Raw genomic sequence first — 18314 nt, forward strand, 5'->3', positions numbered from 1 at the left:
AATAAATAAATATAATCTTTAAGAATTAAATAAAATTACAGTCCCCCAACCTTTATTCTTATACTTGCTTTTTTCTTCCTCTTGAGCTCATATTACTGTTTGATCTTTCATTGTATATCTATTTTGTTTTTTACCATTCTACCCCACCCTGGGGTACAATGGAACATAAGCTCCATGAGTAGGAGAGATTCGGGTTTGTTCAGGGCTGTCTCTTCAACTTCTAGAGTAGGGTGTTGTGTGTAGTAGATGCTCAGTAAGTACATATCGAATGACCTGACTCATAATTCCACACAAAACACCAAGAGACTAGAAGGCTGGCCCTCTCATTGGTTCCTATTTTACACATGAACCAACTGAGGCCTGGGGAGTTAAAGAAATAACTCCAAAGTCCTTCCACTGGTAAGAAACACTGGCAATGTGAGCTATCAGACTCAGATCTAAAGTTCTTTCCATCCCACCACGGTGTATTTCCAATTATGAAGCCATTCACTTCCAAGTATACAGGGGGCAGTGGGTGTCACCTGGGGTTCTGTTGTGTAGGTGAGAAGCCACAGGGCATGGAGATGTTAGGAGGGATTTCTGGACGTGTTCTCCACCCGGACACAGGCTTGCCAATGCCATCCTATACACAAACCAGAGCACTGGCCCTGGGCTGTGAGGGGGCAGCAGAGCACCCCCGTTCGAGACCAGCCAAACAACCAAAAGGAGGGAAGGGCTGGTGTCAAGTTGAGAGAAGGTGGGAAGAAGGCAGGAAGGGATTGCCATCGCAAGGCTCCAGAGAGTCAGGCAGGAGAAGTCCAATTACCCTTTTAGAGCAATCTCCACTCTATAAAGTGGTGAGGGCTTACTTCATTGCCCTGAGGTTTCCACTGGCATCCTGGGACAGCCAAGTCCCGCAGGGGAGGGAGAGATTCACTGACTCTCAGATCAGACTCACTGACTCTAAGGTCAGTGAGAGGAAGGGACCTGGCATTGAATTTAGGCTGTGCTCTGACTTCCTCTGTGACTCACCTGCCCTCCCTCGATGCCATTTCTCCCAGCTTTTAAAATAACTCTTGGACCCAGAGGAACCCTGGAGATTGATCCGGGAAGATGGTGTTAAGAGAAACATGGCCCCCGGTGGGTATACATGGTATAGGCTGGGCACTATGCTTGGTGCTACGTCTCTTTAATCACCACTGAAACATTTGAAGTTGGAATTATTGTGCTCATTTTGCACTTGAAGAAATGGAGGTACAAGGTCAATGACCATGTCCAAACTCGCAGAGATGAACAACAGTGTTGGGATCAGAACCGAGAGCAATCCAGGCTCTTAACAATTTGTCCGCCTCAAATGCAGAGTTGGGGTGCTGTCACCTGATGTCCTTAGCAGCAGAGCCAAGGCCTTAGAAATTTTTAAAGTGAATCTTCTGCTTCCCAGACAGAGAAACAGGCACAAAAAAGAAAGTTACTTGTCTGAGGTCACAGAACAGGATCAAAGCAGAGTCTTATTAGAACCAAGGCAGACTTTTCCACGGAACTGAAATGCTAACGAACATGTCAACGGTAGGAAAATTTCCCCTCCAAGACTCCCCCCAATGGACCACAATACTCCCAGGGCCTACCACAGTGCTGGCACTTAGAAGATATTCAAGACTTTTAGAATAAATGAATACATGAATGAATAAATTCCCAGGCCAGAGTCCCTCCCCTCTTCTTCCTATTCTTGGTCCCTTCCCACAGAGGTATTTTTGTCCAGCCTTATGTATTTGTCTGATAGGTTCTTTCTGTCCATCTGCAAACTCAATCTTCAGGCATCAAGCTCACTCATGCCCATCGCTACCACTTTCCCATCCCATGTTGCACCTCAGTTCGCAGGGACCTCATTAGCATATAAACCCGGGCACGTTTCACAGCTTTCCTCCATCCCAGTTTTCTCACCTACACAACACAGATGGTAGCAGAGCCTCCTGAGAGCTTCTATGAGGACCCACGGTGTCAGGTGAGTTCAGTGGGGCAGGTATCACCCACTTGTACATGGGTCGCATTGTCAAGGTCACCATCTTCGCTACCTGCTCTTCCAGAACTCCAATCTTTTTTAATGTATCCTTTCAACAGGATCAGTCAAATGCCCGAGAGATGTATGTCTGTGTGCGTGTGCATGTGTGTGTGCCCCTGCAGGCCAAAGACCCCCATTGGGAATCCCTGATCATGAAGTCATCCCCAACACCCTTGCCTATGGTAGAGCACTTTACAGTTCTCAAGGGCCTTTCCTTCTCTTCCTTTCTCTTGATTCTTGCAGCAATACTTCTGGGCAGATGGTTTTACTTTCACTTTATAGATTGGGAGAGCTGAGGACCAGAAAGGGGGATTGAGCTGCCACAGCAAGAAGGGTGAGACGTAAGGGTTGTCATGAAGGATCTAGAATCTGGAGCCAGCTCCACGCACTTCCTGTCCAGTGACCTTTCTTCAGCATCTCCACCCATGAGAGATAAGGGAATGATTGGAGACCAAAGAAGGAGGTGCTTCTAGAGAGGGAAGCTCTGGGAGGAAAACAACATGTCACCAGGAAGAGGCAGTGTGGAAGACTTGAGTAAGACAGAGTCGAGGAGATCCCCCAGGTACTCTCTTCCAGGCAGGGAGAGCACGGGGCTCAGCCTCTGAAGCACCATGCCCACCCCACCGCTCCTCTACCTCTGCCATTTTAAACCCATTTGCTGGTAAGCTGAATTTTTACAGTTCCCATTTGGACATCAAAATGAATCTTGGATATTCCCCTTTATTTCTGGTGACAGAACCCAGATTTTGATGAGTGGTCGACCCCTCTGAAAGCAGTGAAGCTGGCACTGTAAGCTGATGGTTGTCTGGCAATGGTGCTTTGGTGGTGGACACCAGAGTCAGGCGAGGGGGAAGTGTGAGAGAGGCCTTCTGAGAAAGGTCTCCTCTCTCTCATAAGAGGGAAATAGAGAGAGACTCCATTTCTTCTCATGGACACGTCTGAATACAATGTTTGGAAGCTTTGCAGCCATCTGGTGACCAGCACTGGGCAACCATCTCACTGCCAGCCCGAGGGAGGAGCTGACACATAACTGGGGACAGAAAACAGGGCGCGACATAGACCCAGAGCTAGAACTCTGAAGTGCTGCCTTTGAGTCCACCCCATCTCTGGAGTTCGGTCAACACAAGCTAATACATTTTCTTATTGTTAAAGCTGATTTGAACTGAAGTGACTATTACTTGCAGCCAAAGGCCACCCGACTCCTCCTGGTGGCTCTTATGTGCCGCTTGCTCTGTGACTCCGTGCCATTCTTACTTATGGTGCTGTGACCCGCTGCATCAGGTATCAGAAATTATTAGTCGCCAATAATAATGATAAAATATTTCAGAATGTTTGGCTTTCAGATAATCTAGACCAGCAATTTTCAACCTTTTTCATCTCCTGGCACACATAAACTAATTACTAAAATTATGCCAGACACCCAAAAATAATAATTTTTTTTGCTAATCTGGTCAAAAAAAAATAGGTATAATTTTGATTATCTGTCCTTCACACCAGACAGCTATCATTGTGCTGGCTGTTCTTGTCTTTTCATTTGATAGTCTAAGGGAAAAGAGGTCAGTGCCTCTGATTAAATAGTCAGGTACTGCATGTTTTAAAAATTCTTACAGCACACCAGTGTGCCTCTTGCAGCATACCAATGTGCTATGGAACACAGGTTGAAAATCACTGATCTACATCAATGGTTCTCAAATTTTCTCATGCATCAAGTCACCTAGTGTTAGGAACCAACCTGCTTGGTTTCAGAAGCTGTAACCGCCCCCCATGGCTAAGGCTGAGAGAGCGACCTTTGGACCATAAGCCACTAAGGAGACAGAGCTCATCTCCCTGGCAGGGGTGCTGCCTCTGCTCCTTTTACTTCATCCATAACTGGCCTCCAACGCTTGATCAGTTAGCCAATGATGGGTAAGATTCCCCAAGGGGGGAATGGCCTAAGACAGGCACGATCACGTGGAGGCCCCAGGGAAGGACTTGAGGGCTACAGCAAAAAGGGGTGATGAACCCAACCCTCACCCCCTGGCTATGACATAGCCTGAGTCCTCATTCTATTATCGAGAAGTCTCCTAATCTCTTGGCTGCCTTACTTCCTCCGCCTGACTTAAGCCTAAAACAATGACAAAGGGCAGTGTAGCCCTGTGCTGGGAAGGGAGGGCTCCCCAGGTGATCAGGCCTAAGAAAGAATATATAAAACGCTGTGGAAACTGCCTTGCTAAGAATGCTCTCAATTAAGTGATAAAGGAAATGAAAATTTTCAAGCAGAAAATGAGTTTGTTTCCCATAGTTTTGTAGCCTTTTAGCTAATAGACCCTAACTCAGAATAGGCCCGTATAGTTCTTTGTACGCTATCTCTTGTTTGATCCTTACTGCCGGACAATGATTAATAAACTTTACCTGTGCTAACTGAACCCAGCAAAAGTCTGTCTGGGCAAGGGTCAGCACACTCTCCCCTTGCAAGAGTGGCCAGGCTGCTCCGAGGCACTCCCCCCTTGAGGGAGTAGCCATGCCATCCCTTTTCCTCCCCAGGACTCGGTAGTCTATGTGACTTTGTCTCATGTCTCATCCATAATACCATGGATACGGTGTCCACGCCAACCTAGGATGAGGTTCTGGTTTAAACACAGATGGCGAGGCCCCATCTCCCATTTTACAAATTCAGTCAGGTTTGTGATGGGGCTGGAGAATTTAGATTTCTAACAAGTTCCCAGATAACTGGTGCTGTTCCTGCTTTGAGGACCCCATTTTGAGAACAAGTGATATAGACAATCTTATAATACTGTGCCTCATACTTATTTGCATCTAAGTGGCACTTCTTGGGCAGGAGAAAAGGACGTGGAACTACAGCAGGCAGTCAGGCACCTGGAAACATCTATGGCAACAAGGCTTGCATTAACTTCATCCTTCACGTGTGTCACGTGGGAGTAAAGGCCGGGATCCCAGGCTCCTGCTGCCGACCCCCGCGGACTCACGGAGTGGAGCCTGGGACCCAGGGACGGGGATTGAGTGAGAAAACAGAACGAGGCTCCTGCCTTCACAGCCTGCCTGGAGGTGGCTGCTACCAAGACCAAAAAGGAACTAACTATTGTTCTGATCAATGCCATCAAATCATCACAGACTTTATAGGCTTCTCACAGTTACCCCGTCATTCAATATCCATAACAGCACTGTGAGAAGGAGTATTATGACTATAAATAGGATGAGGGAGGAGGAAGTACAGGAGAGAGAATGAGGTAGACAAGACAGGGATGATGGGTGGGGGAGGATGGCTCCCATCACACAGATGTGGAAACTGAGGCTGAATGACTTGTCTGTCATACAGCAAGTAAATTCCTGAGCTAACGCAGGTCTGTCTTCCATTAAATCCTGACATCTCTCTACTATACCGTGATATTTTTGGTGTGCTGGTACAGGTACTAATAGTGGATAAGAAAAAACAAACTCATGAATTCTAGGACATCTCACTTTCAAAAGAAGGCTTATTTTTTTTTGCTTCAGAGATACCAGCAGAGCAGACGCAGCCTTCTGGGACGGCATAGCAGAGAAAAAACAGCACGGTGCTCTCAGGTGGGTTACTGAACTTCTCTGAGCACCCCCTTCCTCAGCTTTAAATTTCAAGGCAATAATTACATTGAAAGATCCTAATGGCCCTTGGTCCAAAGTAGACCCTACATAATAGGAGGCTTATGATGTTGACAGTTACGATTCTTCAGGGAGGCTCTGAGAATGAACACATGTGAGGCCGGGGGCAGAGAAGAGGTTCAGATGAGGCAGCTGGCAGATTTGACTTGGGGAGACATGGCCCTTCCTTTTCAAGCAGGCCTTTGACGCCTGCTTCAGATATTATTTTCTAAAGTCCTAATTTGCTAAACCGAGCAGTTCATGGGCCTTACTTCACAAATTATTACTTTGCTGTTTCAAAAGCCTCCTATAACGAGAACCAGCCCTCCACAGGGCAGGCAGAAAGTCAGGGCTGAGTTCCACGAGGAAAACATTGTCTTGGGGGCAGCATACGCAAGGAATATATTTTTGGCCAGTGCTAGCTGGGTTTTCAGCAAGGAGAGAAAAGCCAAAATGCTTTGAAAAAAAAAATCACATAGCTTAGATGCTTAGATTTGGACTGAAGTCTGTTCACTCTAAACTTGAACCATTTCGGATGCTGCCCCCCGCCCCCCCCTCCCGCCCCCGCTTCATTGACAGAATATCTCTAATATATTGCACAGCCTGGAGGAAAGAAAAGTGATTCCCTGTGGGAGAAAGAGTGAGGTTCCCATTTTGGGGTGACTTCTGCAAACGTCTGCATTCTTCTTCACCCGAGAAGAAAAAGCATCTTTTTATTTTGTTATCGTCCTGCCTGGTAGGCACTATGTGAAATGTAACTAAGGTGACTGGCAGGCAAGGGCACTGCTGAAACACAGGGCTTTACTATTTGAGCCATTGATCTTAACCACCGCGGGTGAACATGTTTCCATGGGAAAATGCGGTCAGAGTTCCCTTCCATGCTGAGGTGCCAGAAACACCTCTCCCTCGCCGCCTGGCACTGGGCTCTGCAAGGCAGCATGGTGTCATGGAAAGAGCTCTATGTTTAGAGCATGATGACATCAGTTCCAGTCCCAGATTTCCTGCCGTATTAGTTGAATGACCCTTGGACTCTCTGAGGTTCAGTGTCTTTATCTGTCAAGCAGGCATGAAAACTCCTACTTCTTTGGGGTTTTTCTGAGCTTAAAGGAGAAGAATGTTTGCAGAATCACTTTGAAAGCTGTCAGGCCCTGTACAGTTTTGAAGAGCGGACAGTAACTGTCCAGTCTGTTAGGATGCAAGTCCCTACATGAAAGTGGGTGCGCACGTCTCGGGGCTCCATGGCCAAGGTCCCAGGCCTTACTGTGGAGATGCGCCTGCTTCGGCCTCAAAGCTGCCCAGGCAACTCTGCTCCAAAAACCTATTTGAAATGGCATGAGCTCCAAGATAAAGAGAACTAGGAGAGAGCAATGATTGCAACACATGTGGACAATATGGGGTACAGATCATGCCCCTGGGTGGGGCCCTCCTGATGGAGGGCAGGGAGGAGGCGGAAGGTGTGACGGAGAAGGAAGTGGCACAGCACGGGGGCAGGTAGCTTCCCAGCCTGGGGGGGGGGGGGTAGGGTTTCCGCATCTTTGCCACCCTTGTCCAGCCTGACAGACTAAATACCACCGATGTTTTCTGGCCTCTATGGCCATTGTAACATGTTAATAAATCAAACATCAGATCAGAACCCATATACGAAAACTACTCATCTCATCTCTCCCATTGGCCCTTGGATTTCAGTGATAATGTTAGCCCAGGGCAGTAAGCACAGTAGATTTATTGAAGCAGGCCACCTGCATTCAACAGCAGTGGCAGAAGGAAGAGCTGAGAATTTTCCATGGGCCAAGGAAGCTTTCTCATTTCTTTTTCCTTTATCCTGCTTAGGATGCCAGCCATTAAGAAGAGCTCTTCCTATACAATTTTCCTGCTGAAATGTCCTTAATTATTCACCATGGGCCTTGGAAAAAGATCAAAGTTCTTTAGGAACACCCTAAACAACAAAGACCCAACCACTATTCCTGACCCACTCTCTCCACAAACCATCCCATCCGGATTCATCCTCAAATGGAGCTCACAATTTAACAACTTGGCTTTTGTTGCCTCTGCTTGGTGTCCTACCCGCTTGCCTGTCACCAGCATAGTCCCTCTTACTGAAATCCTGTTCACTTACAAGGCCCAGCTCAATGTCACCTTCTCTAGGGAGCTCCTTTTGATCCAAAACCCCATCAACAGCCTCTGCATTTCCTCTTCTGTAATCCATAGTTGACCAGTTACTAGGCAATAATTTCATTCATACAAAGGACAAGGCATCAGAAGGCTCAAGTTTGTGTAGATGCACCTTCTACAGGCATGTGTGCCATATTGTGGAAAACTATTAAAGCCCTTCCTTCCTTATCTGTAGTATGAGAGAAATAATTATACGAGGCCTATCCAGAAATGATCTAGCCATGTAATATGAAAAATAAAGACATCTATTGAAGAAGATACAAAATACAAGAAACATTGTACACAGGACAATGACCCCTCAGCCCCCTTCAAAGTCGGCACCTTGGGACCTCACACAGTTCTCTCAGTGTCTCTTCCGCTGTTCAAAACACTCCTCCAAATCCTCTGTTGGAATCGCCCTCAGCTGCCCCATCGAATTATACTGAATCTCATCGACAATGGGAAATCGCTTCCCTTTCAAGGGTCATTTAAGTTTTGGGAAAAAACAGAAGTTGCAGGGCATCAAATCTTGGCTTTAGGGGTGCTGAGGCACCTGGATGATTTGATGTTTTGCCAAAAACTCTGCATAAGACATAATGCACGAGTGTGTGCATTGTCATGATGAAGCTGCCAATCACCAGTTGCCCATAGCTGTAGCTGTTTTTAACATATTGCATCTCTCAACTGATGAGTAACATTGAGGTGTACTCCTTATTAATTGTTTGGCCTGGAGAGGAGTACTCATGATGAACAACAACATCCCAATTAAAAAAAAAATGCAGCTAACATGGGTTTGGTCTTGCTGCAATTTTGTCACACCTTCTTCGGGCATGGAGAACCAGGCAACTTCCACTGGGATGACTGGGCCTTTGTATCAGGATCATAGCCATAGACCCACCATTAACCAACAGTTATGACCCTCTTGGGGAAATCTGGTTTGTTGGTAGCAGTTTGAATAAGTCATTAGCAACTGCAGTATTACTTTCCTTCTGCTCTGGTAGCAGAAGCCATGAAACGAATTTTGCCAGGACATGTTTCATGCCAAGATCCTATGTCAAAATCTCAGACACAGTCGTTTTGGAATCCCCGGATCAGCTTCTAGTTCTTGCACCGTCCGTGGCTGGTCTTTGTTTGCAGCCCGTACACGTTCAACATTGTCAGGTGTTCTGCCTGTTGAAGACCCTCCAGAACGTGGATCACTTTCAACAGATTCTCAACCCCCTTTGAAGTATTTGTGCTGCACTTTTATTTGTGCTGCCTTCTTTGCATCACCTCTGAAAGCCTTGTGAATTATGTGAATAGTTTCCTCAGAGGGACGTTCAAGCTTAACACAAAATCTGATGCAGATCTGTTGCTCGACTCGCCTAGTCATTTGGAATGTGATGGCCACACAGTATATCTGCTCAATCCATGGGGTCTACTGTCCCCACTGACTAGTAGAGTCATCATTGTTCAGCATGTGCAATCCAGTCCACTCTCCTTGGCTCCCGGGTTACATGGATGTCATGCAAACCATTCTCTTCATATTAACAATGGCTGGACTTCTTCCAGAGAGACCTTTGTATACTTGTTATATGGGGCTGGTGTGAGTAACACATATGACAAGAGATATGGAAGTAAATTTTAAGTTTGGAACAAGATAAATGTGTCACTATGACTTTTTAGTAAGCCTCCCTACCTGGGTTTTTCATTTCCTGGTAAGCCCAGTCTGATACTTACATTACAGAGTCTCAGATCCAATTCTGACCCAGCATAAGTGAATAGAAAGTGTCTGCTAAGTGTATACACTAAGAAAATAAATGCGTTAAATAAGAGTGAAGAAACAGAAGACTTCTTTCAACATGAGAATGACCCCTTCTCCATCAGCTCCATTAGGGTTCTCTTGATATTTTTTTCGTAACATCTAATTTTCCCCAATGGAACCTGTCACAACATGCCTTGTCCACGTATGCACGTCGCTTTCTCTCTCTGCTGCATTTGACAAGCCCCACCCCCAGGGATGGGGACCTTTTCTCTTTTGTCCATTCAACACCCAGCACCTAGGGCAGTACATGGCATGCAACAGCCACTATAGATATGAATGATTGCATACCTATTTTTATTTCATTCATAAAAGCAGGAAATCATGCCCAGATAAAAAGTGAAGACAGAGTACAGTCCTTGTTCAATAACTATGTATTAATGTAAGCAGAGACACCTTCTCGCCCCCACCTCATCCTCTGCTCTGGGTGAGGAGTGGAGTCTTTCTTTGTTCCTACTTCTTCCTACACTCTCTCCCATGAAAACACATACCATGCTGCATTGCATTTGTCCATGTCCTCCTCTGCTTGGCTACTAGACTATAATCTCCAAAACAGAACCACCTTTCATTGGTGTTTATGTCCCAAATGCAAAGCCATGGCCTGAAACACAACAACAAAATACAACCACTATTGTCAAGTTCTGTCTGACACATGGCTCAGGGCCCCTCTGCTTGCCCATAGGTGCCTTTTCCTTTTATCTGGCCTCTTTGTTCACTGAAATTTCTCTGTGTTTACACAATGGTGAAAAAAAAAGAACTGAAAATTTGGTTTCATACATTTACATTGTCAACTCCATGTTCATTGGACAGTTCTATCATATTTTGAGCAACTGCAGATTTTCTCTCTGCCTGGGACCCCTATGGATATCATGTGAGACAGAGTGGCATGTGTAATGTGCATGTGTGGTGGGGACATTAGGAACTGCAAACAAAGAAGGAAGCCCTGGGGGGTAGTGAATAATTTAACTTTGATGGAACCCCACTGCCTTAGAATTCTCAGAGGCCAGAAAACCCAGCAGTGAACTGTCTCAGAGAACAGTTTTAAAGACAGTTCAGGCACTGGAAACAGTGTCCACAGCAGATGGTAAGAGCAGAGAACTCCTTTGACTATCTGACTGTCACAGAATGGGAGGAGTTGCCACGGGGGAAATGGCTTAATAAGATAGAATCAAAAGATTCAATTTCAAGTCATAGGTACTGAGGGGTGGAGATCATGATCTAGGCCAGAGAAAGCCAGAGCCAGGGCAGCTGGGACTGGGAGAAGTGTCTTGGGTCAACAGGAGGCACTCTCCTGTGTGATTCCACAGCCTTATCACAACCACACTTCTGGGCTACGGTCATTTTACAGAGGATAAAACTGGGGCTCAGAGGGGCTTAGTAATTTACCTACAATCACGGTGCTCCTAAGTGGTCATATGAGGACTGGAATTAAGATCTATATGCTCCAAAGTCACTACTGACCTCACTGGTTGATGACTAGGATGCCTCTGGCTTATCTGTCAGGCATGAGCCAGCACTGTGGTCCCAGCCATGAATTAGCATCTAAGAAAAAGAAAGGAAGAGAGGGAGGGAGGGAGGGAGGGAGGGAGAAACAGAGGAAGGAGAGAGAGAAAAAGATTCTGCTTTGGGATCTTCAGGGTTGTGACTTCTGACTTGTGAGTTCATCTTGAAAAATGCTCTCCAAGTGATTCTGGTGCCCAAGGACAGAGAACCATGCACCTGGAGGGCACTCACGCTGTGTCTCTGTGTTTGAGTTGTGACTTCACCTATCTCCCCAATGCCTGGTCTGCGTGCCCAAGCCTCTCTGTCTGCTGGAGCTCAGAGTAAACTCACTTCACACTGATCTAAGGAAAATACTGAAGATATATTCCATGCTTTATTATTCATAAAACACACACTTTCAATATATCTGAAATTCACATGTGTCCTACAAGTGATGATGAGGTACAAATAGTTTCTGTCATCCAGGTGGCAGATACCACTGTGTGCACCTGTGTGAAAACTTGGATGTCATTCCTGGTGGGTCAACTAGGTACAGACAACCCTTGATGTGTCAGGACACGAACCACTCAAGAACTAATTGTAAAAGGAACATGAGTCCCAAATGCTGTCTGACATCCTTCCCTGAAAGCTGCTAGTAAGATCAGAAAAGTATCAGCATTAAAATTTGAAGACAAATTCCAGAGATAATAATGGGGTTATTTTTTAAAATGCAGTAATAAAAATGAGTGATGTATTAATATATACTATAACATGAATGAAGCTTGAAAATATTGTGCTAAGTAAAAAAAAAAACAGTTACAAAACACCACATATTATAAGATTCCATTTGTATGAAATATCCAGAATAGGCAAATCCATAGAGACAGAAAGTCAACTGCTGTCTGTTTAAGATTGGGGAAATGAGAGGAATAAGAGAGTGGATGGATGCTGATGGGGACGGAGTTTATTTTGAGGTTGTTAAAAATATCCTAAAATTAATTGTGGTGACAGTTACAACTCTATGACTGTACTAAAAACTATTAAATTGTACACTTTAAACAGGCAAATTTTATGGTATGTACATCATATCTCAATAAGGCTGTTTAAAAAAATCTATAAGGGAACAAAGAAATACAGCATAGCCAATCCTCTGGCTAGTAAAGAAGACAATGACATATGGAAAAACCCAAAATTCAATGACCCTTAGTCAAAAGTGATTCAGAAAAGGCAGAAGCTGGATGTGAAAGAGTTTTATAATACGTGAAGATTTATTTTACTTTTATATCACAAGAATGATGTATTATAAAAATGTAATCAGAATAAAAGAACTATTTCAATAAACCTAAAGATTTAATTGGTAAGAAAGTCTTGGGTTATAGTTTGGTTGGCAGATTTTCTTTTCTTCCTTAATGGCACTTAAAATAAAGTAGCTCTTAAAATAGATGGCATCTCGATGTGATGAAATACAGTATGAGTCTCAGCTACTTCAGGCTGGTTTTTCCAGTCAGTGACTAGCTGTGAAATGCCCCTTTCCTTCTCCATTCCTAAGGTTTTGTATTTCTAGAGTAGCTTTATTTCTAAGGATGTTCTTGGCTCTCAGATATTCCAGTTCTAATTGAAATTTCTATTCATGTCCAGTGTGAAATTCACCATTCATTAGATCCTACACCAGATCACAGGCTTGAAAAATAAGGAAAAGAGGAAAATGTCACATCTGTCTACATCTTCTACTGAAAGAAATGCTCTTGGCCCTGGCTGGTGTAGCTCAGTGGATTGAGTGTGGGCCTGAGAACCAGAGGATCGTGGTTCGATTCCCAGTCAGGGCATATGCCTGGGTTGCAGGTCGGTTCCTTGCAGGCCAACTACCAGCAGGGGACGCAGGAAAGGCAACCATACATTGATGTTTCTCTCCCTCTCTCCTTCCCCTCTAAAGATAAATAAAAAAAATAAAATCTTTAAAAAAAAAAAAGAAATGCCCTGAAAGAGAAAAGTAAAAACGATCTCTTACACCTTTCCCTTGATTACCTGTAGATTTCATTGCTTACTCCTCTCTGGATCCCAGATCCCCAGAGACCTGAGAGTGAAAGGCACAATAAGAGGGAGAATTCTGGGGCTCTGGTCAGACTGTGTTCGCCACCACACGCAGCTGCTTGGGCAACAGCATTGGCCCCTGGATGAGTTCTCCATGGGGTGTAACTGTCCAGCCTGTAGGTGACTTCCTGATGAACCCTGTACAGGGCATCAACCAGGACATCTACAGTGCTAACCTCAGAGGGACCTCAGAAGGAGATAAGAGTTTAAAAATAAAGAAACACAACAGAAGAAGAGACTGGCTTCTAAGCTCCATCAGAGAAGTAAATCCTTTTTAGTAGGTTCCAGAATTTCTTTTAGTCACCAGACTTCATGAAAGGTTATTTGTGTCTAAAATACAAAGGCTCATGTTTACTTTAGAAGTCTCTAAAGTAAGTGAGAAATTATAAGGGTTAACACTGGAGAAATGATAAATAAAACCTGGACTAAACAGACACTAAAGTGTTTGTAATACTATAAAGAAAGATTTGGCCTTTTACCATATTATTCAAAAGGTAGAAAAAATTTATGTTCTCTATTATATAAAGAATATGCATTGTCTGGGAAGGGAATGTGCCAAAAATTCTGATCGTCTCATAATGGTACAATTCTGAGTGATTTGTTCCTGTTTCTGCATTCCCATTCTATAATAAATGTGCAATACCCTTTTCCATCATGATAATTAATTCTACTAAACATAATTTAGATGTTGTTCTTCATGTAAAAAATAAATTGTTTATTACAAAAAAATTAAGAGAAAAGATATAAATATAAATTTGCCCAACCTAACACACACAAAAAGAACCTTATAATAATGTGACAGCATTTAGATATGTACTTACATTCATTGCTGCTTGAATAAATACACAGTGTACATGCACACATTTGCACATGCCCATGAACTCTATAAGAGATGAGACAGTGCATGGTCTACCCGTCCTGCCCATCCCATAACTCTACTTCCAATGCTGGTCCCAACATACCTGGCCCTATATGGTTTTAGCCTTGGTTTTCCTAAGTAACCCAAGGTGGCCCAATCATATTTTTTCTCCGGGAAATTAAACCTGGCTATACCAACAGACTATGAAGAGAGGTGTCTGGCTGAAACACTGGCCTGAGGCAGTGGCTTTCTTCCATAAGCAGAGGCAAGAGGTGATGGGCCTCCAAAAGACTGACAGCATAGCACCTGTGGTGCCTAGTAACTCCCCTGTTCCTGAGTCTTCTTGATTTATGAGATTTCTCCTTCTCAATAAAGATACCCACACCCCTATAGCCAGAAGAGCTTTAATTAAGACATTCCATGTAATATTTTGTAAATAGCTTTTTTCAATAGTGATAATGATTTTCTTTTATTTCCTTGTTATGAACATCCTTACAAGTAAATCTTTTATAAACATTTTTTCTAAAATAAGCTGTCTTTTGGTAACACATTTATAATTTGCCTTAAAGAAAGTTTTTAATCCTCACCTGATGATATGTTTATTGATTTGAGAGAGAGAAAGAGAAGGAAACATCAATGTGAAAGAAAAACATTGATCAGTTACACTCCGACCAGGATCCAACTCACAACGCAGCCATGTGTCCTGACCAGGGATCAGCCTGCAACCTTTTGGCACATGGGACGATGCTCCAACCAACTGAGCCACTGGTCTAGGGCAGAGAGTTTTATTAGACCCTCAATTTCAGAGGGGCAGTATGGTGCCTCTGGATGCCTTTTCCCTGGCCTCTTTGTCTTCTTCAGTCTCCTCCACCTCCTTACCTTCTGATGGAACCTAATATCTCAGTGTATGGCCCACCCCTAACTCAGCTCAAGATACAAGGGGGGGACCCCCCAAAACTGATATTTATCAAAAGCTGTGTATTTATTTTTACATGTTTAAACTTCAGTTACCTTCAAAGAACTCTCTACTTGATGGAGTACACCTATCGGAGACTTTTTTCCTCTGCTCAAAACAGTTTTTGAACTCGTTGATTTTGATGCCTCTTAGTGCTTCTGCCATTTTTTGTTTCAATTCCATACCAGCAAAATGTTTCCCTTTGAGGACTTTTTTATCCAGGGGGAAAAAAAAAGAAAAAGTCAACCGGGGCTCAAGATCTGGTGAATAGGGAGAGTGGGACACAGGGGTCCATGCTATTTTTGGTCAAAAACTGCAGCACACTCTGCCTGGTGTGGGCAGGTGTGCTGGTTAATTACCCATCATGAAATTGGCAAACACATTGAGTTTTTTAAAAATTCACTGAAGCTGAATGCAGCCTCTCACAACAATGCCAACTAGTACGCTGATAGAGATGGGTTCCCGGCTCACTCATCTAGCAGGGGGAAGCCTGTACTACAAGGGGCCCACCATCCAGAAAAAAATTCCATTTGGGGAGGTCCCTTGCCAGAGGTCTACTCTGTCTCAGTGGTATCTTGTGCAGGACTTCAAGAGGCTACAGGAGGATCCTCCAGCCAGAGTCAGCGAGGTTCAGTCTAAGAACAACATAATGGTTTGCGATGCAGTCATTTGGGGTCCTGAAAGGATCTTGTTTGAGAGTGGAACATTTAAACTTATAATATTGGGTTGGCCAAAAAATTCATTTGGTTTTTTCAGTATGACAGCTGTAGTAGTGCATAGTAGTCTTTAACTTCATTCGAAACAATTTTGTTAGATAGTACTATAATAGCTGTCATATCAGTGCATTTAAAAAAATGATCAAAATGGGTAAATTTTTGTGTAGCCATATTAATATTGAAGATGGGAGAACATAACCAACATTTTTGGCATATTATGCTTTATTACTTTAAGAAAGGTAAAAATGCAGTTGAAATGCAATAAAAGATTTGTTCAGTGTATGGAGAAGGTGCTGTGACTGACCAAATGTGTCCAAGTGGTTTGCAAAGTTTTATGCTGGAGATTTCTACTGGACAATGCTCCATGGTCAGGTAGACTAGTTGAAGTTGGTAGCATTCAAATTGAGACATTAATTGAGAATAATCAACACCATATCACGTGGGAGATAGCTAACATACTCAAATGTTACTGGGTCAATCAATTTATTGGTGAAAATGAACAATATGTCTTACTTACAGAAAAAAATATACAGACTTTCTGGCCAACCCCATAAAATTCACTGAGGAATACACAAATTAACAACCTACAATTGGACTTGTCTCTAAGATGCTTCATCTGAATGTCTATGCAGATGGTAGTAGATGTCTGGACATACTGAACTGTGGGAGTCCAGCTTAGGAGGTGTCTTACTTTTTAACATCCACACAGTCTCTGTTGGACGAGCCCAAACCCAAAAGTCCAGCCAGCAGCCAGGCGGCTCCGCTGGACCAGGAGAACAAGCGAGAATATGAGAAACGTGTTTCTGTGGCAGCAGAGCAGACATAGTGTGATTGTTGAATCTGGTGTAACAAAGGAAGAGGCTGGGCACAAGAAAAGGGCACATTGATGTCACCTTTCCATTCTTCGGCGTCATTACATTTACTCCATTAAAGCAAAATAGTTATTGTGCTGTTTCCATCTTTTCTCCCCAAGCTTTCTCTACCCCTTCTGTCTTCTCCTTGAACATCTCAAAACACCCTCTACGAGATCAAATGCACTTGGGTGATGTGCAAAAATTACTAATGCTTGACTCCTTCTCTGTTGCATCTCATCTCCAGTGTTAGGATAGTATTTTGTTACCATACTTTACACTAAGGTTTTTTTTTTTAAATTTAATTCTTGTTCAAGTACAGTTTTCTGTCTTATATTCCCAGCCCTCCCCCCCAAGTACTCCCCACCTCCCTCCCATTTCTGCCCCCCACCTTAGTTATTGTCCATGTGTCCTTTATACTTGTTCATGTGAGTCCTTCCCCTTTTCCCCTGACTTTACACTAAGGTTTTTAAATGAATTGTTATACAAGTGGTGCCTCTGCATAGCTCGATGACCAGGATATTATTTTTAACAAAATGATTGCTAAAGTGTCCCTTTTCGGCTGAAACAACCATATTGGATTTCTATGCGAATGTTCAGAATGCGGCCTATAGAAAACAGGGACACAAATCCATATAAATATCCAGTTGAAAGAGAGATACAGGTTTAAAATGTTTTGTTTCTAAGATCTAACTAATTTGAATTACAAGATGGTTTTTACTGGTAGGAAAGAGAATGTTAAAGGACTCAGCCAAAGGAGTACAGCAACTGTAGTGACTGACACATCCTCTCCTTGCAAGATATTTGCTGGGCTCACCCCTGCTAAGATTTAGACCTTCCGTATCCACAGGCTCCACACTGATGGATTCAACCAACCACAGAGCTAAAACATCTGGGTTACAGGCATGAAGATGTTGTGTTGGGGCTGATGTGTACCAAGCAGTGAAGCCTCTGATGGTTGTGTCTGTACTGATGGATACCTTGGGATGACTGTACTGGATGTCCTCTGGGTTTTTGCTTTTTCAAGAGGTGTGGGAGCAGAGGGATGGAAACAACCACTAGTTTTTAAGATAGAAAAGGTTGGTGATCCTTTCATCTTTTTCAAGGGACAGTGCTAGCTTAGATGGACAAATTTATACTCTCCTTCATTTTTTTAGAGTTTTAATTAACCAGTGAAAAAATCATGAAGCACATCTGTGGCAAAGTCTTTTTCACTCAGAACCTGAGCTAATGCTGCATACTTTAGTTTCTTCTTCCCTTTCAATATTTTAAGGACCTTAAAGTCAATGTTTGTGATCTTTCTTTGGCTACTACACTTTTAAATAGACAGTATCTTTAAGTAGTAGTGTGGGACAAGGCTTGTGAATGTTCTGTCTAAATGTTCCATTGTCACCTTTTGGGTATTTATCGCTCTTGTAACTCTAACTTTGCACACGTAACACATGTAAAAATGTACATTTTTCAAAACTTGTGAATAAAAATAGCCTTAAAATTAAAAGAAAGTTTCACTAATTTACATTATAAAAGAAACTATAACAGAGTCCAATACACATTATCATATGATTTTTAATAAAGTAAAAAGGTGACATAGACTTTTAGTGGTTTAGAAGGTGGATCCTCTAAGATCCGTTGTCTATAAGAGGGCATGATAAGTCCTATCACTTCAATTTAATAAGTTGTTTTAAAATGAGATCATTTCAAGTTAATACATTTGTTATTTTAGGCTAGAGATCATTGGAAAAATGTAAGTTTATT

At 43.2% G+C, this 18314-nt stretch overlaps 1 protein-coding gene and 1 pseudogene across 2 annotated transcripts in view; one reads left to right on the top strand and one right to left on the bottom strand.

The window, feature by feature from the left end:
- The window catches only part of ASTN2 (astrotactin 2), an 829294-nt gene that overhangs the window by 60836 nt on the left and 750144 nt on the right, over positions 1 to 18314 (bottom strand). The window lies entirely within an intron of this gene.
- On the top strand, positions 1934 to 16534 carry LOC118995919 (ubiquitin-conjugating enzyme E2 A-like; annotated as a pseudogene).

Source organism: Sturnira hondurensis, unplaced genomic scaffold, assembly GCF_014824575.4.
Source record: "Sturnira hondurensis isolate 20B ecotype Veracruz unplaced genomic scaffold, ASM1482457v3 Scaffold0010448, whole genome shotgun sequence".
Taxonomy (NCBI): domain Eukaryota; kingdom Metazoa; phylum Chordata; class Mammalia; order Chiroptera; family Phyllostomidae; genus Sturnira; species Sturnira hondurensis.